At 35.3% G+C, this 3,439-nt stretch overlaps 1 long non-coding RNA gene across 1 annotated transcript; it reads left to right on the top strand.

Annotated features, from left to right (window-relative positions):
- On the top strand, window positions 1-2,751 carry LOC133709925 (uncharacterized). Its single transcript, XR_009846400.1, has 3 exons — window positions 1-148; window positions 1,006-1,207; window positions 2,496-2,751. It is a non-coding gene; the product is annotated as an uncharacterized LOC133709925 (long non-coding RNA).
- Window positions 2,752-3,439: the final 688 nt, after the last annotated feature.

Raw genomic sequence — 3,439 nt, 5'->3', positions numbered from 1 at the left:
GACGCGGTGCCCAGGCTAAACCACCTACGCTGGACTTGCTATTAGTTGGGCCGCAAACCCAATAACTTCCCTACATGAGGGAGTGAGTAAGTGACTTGTGACTTTAAACTCCATTTCCCATTCGCAATCGTGAGAGCTTCAAAATCAGGTGATTTCTTCCTCTCCTCATACGTTCTTTGCTTCGATTTCTGTGATTTTGGTTCTCATCAACTCTCTTTGATTCTTGTTCTACTCTTATTTCTTAATCGTTTTAACAAATTTTCCTTCTTCTCTTCCTTGTGATATATTGTTTATTCAGTTCTATTTGATTTAAATACCTGCACTTCAATTTTGATCATTCAAACTGCATCTGGGTTTGATTGTATTGGGTTTTGATTTTTCTATATCTGCTTGGAATCTGATACCCAAATAGGGATTAGGTTATGGGTTGGGCCATCTAGATTGATTGAGAAGCTTGTCCATGTCATTGAAAATGGTTGCTAGACTGAGCATTTCACCGGCTTCATATATGTTTTCGAAAAGGGGAATGGAATCGATACTTCTTGTTTCTTGTTTTAGTAGTTTAAATCTTTAGTGTCTTCGGCACAAAACAGGAAGAAACGAAGCGTAGACTGTAATATAGGGACTGGACTTCAATCCTTCTTTGACAATGTAAGCTTGATTGAGAAAAATCAATTCCTTTTTCTATTCAAAAAAAAAAAAAAAAAAGATATTAAATCCGATAGATGGATTGTGATGTTCCTAAACAAGTAATTTAGAAATGCTATGGTTGATACCATGATACTAGCTAAGTTGATATGAAATCCCTTACTACTTTCAACTTTCAAGTACCTCGTCCAAATTCCACTCTAAATGAATTTCTAGTTTGTATGTTGCTGAAGAGACCTACAGAGCGGGGATTGTTGGTTTTGGAAATGTTGTGTTTTTTCCTTTTGGTTTGCTTATGGTGGTTGTTGTTTTATAATTTTTTTTTGAAATGCTTACACTGGATGTTATGTGTGGTAGAAAGTGTTGCAGACTCGGAAAGCCAAGAAATGGGGATGTTCACAGGGATGTTGATGAGAGGACAGCCACTGACAACGAAGCTGGCAAAATGGGCTACATATGGTGTTTTCCCTGCAGCCATGGCCGCCGCCGTCATCTATTCCCCTCCCAGTTACACCTATTCCAAGGACAGTCCTAAGTCCACCAAATAAGGCATTGCTCGGTCAGTATCTTTTCCTCTGGAAGGAGTGCTTTTATTTTTCTTTTCTGATTTTAAGACTGGTTTCATTTCTGCTGTAAGTTGTATGAACTTTTATGTGTTTATGAATTGGCAATTAGTGCCTTTCAATATGTCAATTATTTTATTTTTGTGTATGTTGCGCTGAATTTCTATAGAGGCCCCATGATGTGCTAAAGATAGTTTAAGTATTTAATTGTGTTTTATGTGAAGGGGAGTTTTTTTTTTTTTTTTTGTATTTTATTTTTAAAACCCAATACTTTGGACCATATTATTAGTAACACTAAGTGAAAACCAATCTTTTCGTCTCATCTGGTAAGCCGCCCAACATCATTTACCCATCTCTCTCATAAACCTTAAATCCCCAAAAGAACCACATTCTACAAAGCTCCTTCAAGAAAATCTCGCACTTTTCAACCACTGAAATACAAATTTGTGTTTTCTTAGATCTACAGTCCACTTGTTGCTTGCAAAATGTACCGTGTGTTTATATTTTGATGGAAGTTGTAAGAAATCGAAGTGGAAAAATTGAATGGATTTGCCTGCCAACAAAGATGATAATGTAAACATGTTGAGTCATTCAAGTAGGATTTGAATCCAGATCATAGTGCTATAATAACGTCACAGTAGAGAACTCAAAGTACTGCTTTTATTATTGTGAGTACTACTCGAATCATGTTTAGTATTACTTGTACATGGCTCTGGTAGTATTTGCAATCTTATCTGGGCATTGTATAATACAATTTGGGTATTACTAATTGTACTCAGTCATGCTTGTGGACTTCTGGTAGGAGACATTGTATGAAGTACTTTAAATGTCCTGCACCAAGCAAACACTAAATATTATGGTACTTTTCCATTCACTATCAGCCATCAGGTCATAGTATTTAGTGTTTGCAAAACATCCCTAGCAGTTGAAAAAAAATAGTTGTATTTAGAAAGGAAGAGATTAATACGAGAAAGTACTTCAAATAATGTAGGGATTTGTTTCTACACAAGCAACATCATTATTAGAGTTCTGCTGATGCCACCAAATTTCTCCCTTTTAGCTATAAGTTGCTTCATTGACTCTTCAAGACTAACACTTATCAGCTCTGTCACCTTCTAATCCTTTATTCATCTGTTTAATGGAAATTGATTGTACTGAGAAACTCGAAGCGCTTTTCTGGGTTTTAAAGTGATTCAAAATGTTCCATTGATTTCTTCTCAACATTGAGAAATTTTGGAAAAAAAATGTTGGACTGTGACTGACTGTAACATTCTTTTTGTACAGGGGCATACGGCATGGAAGTGGAAGTTAGAAGCTTGGCTCTTTTTTTGGTTCAAATATGGTCTGAATAATCAACGTGACCTAATAATTGCTCAATTTAAGTGGTTTTCCCTGCTTCTTTGAAAAACTTTCACCAGAACATCTTTGAATGTATTTTATTCAAGATTTCCCCTGTTGGTCACTTTTTTCGAATGTACTATATGGAAAAACATTTGATTATTGTCAGATGATCTGCATTGCAAGAGTTGGTTAGGGTTGACTTGAGTGCATCAATCTTGTGAATGTTTTGGATGAAGTAGTGCCTCAACTGGATTTTTGTTGCAGACTATTCTTCTCAGATTGAACTGTGAAGCTATGCTTTTTAAAGTGCATGATTGAGTTGAAAACTAGAAACTTTAGTGTGGTGCACCTCATTTCATCATAAATTACGAAAACCTTCGTTTGTTTGCAAGGTTAATTCGTTAGGTTTATTGTCAATTGGTCATAATGAAGAGATCCTCCTTTTAATACAAAGAGGACGTGTTCTCTGAAAAGGACGGAACAGTAATCACAATACCAATAAATATATGACATTAGTTATAGTCGCAACTCTGTTTCCAATAATATGTTTAGAAATAATTTAGCTACTTTGCCTACCACTATTAATTAAAGCTCTAAATTCAGATTCATTAGTTTTTTTTTTAATGACAATTCAGATTCAATAGTTGAATATGTACACATGTTTTGTTTCATGGAAGCCAGACAAATTTGTACTCGGGCTATATATATTCATTATCGCTAACTGTTGTCATCTTCAATTAAGAAAAAGATACATTAATCTCTTGTTGACTACTTCTATACCTTCAGTGTATCATCCAAGATGTCAAAATGACACATGTACGGTGAGAATAGCTCGGCAACTTGCCTCGTATTTGTCCTTAAAAGATACCCAATTAGTATACCAGATT

The sequence above is a fragment of the Rosa rugosa genome, chromosome 5, assembly GCF_958449725.1.
Source record: "Rosa rugosa chromosome 5, drRosRugo1.1, whole genome shotgun sequence".
Lineage (NCBI taxonomy): Eukaryota > Viridiplantae > Streptophyta > Magnoliopsida > Rosales > Rosaceae > Rosa > Rosa rugosa.
Note: the sequence above shows the minus strand (reverse complement) of the source record. Positions and strands in the feature narration are given on the sequence as shown.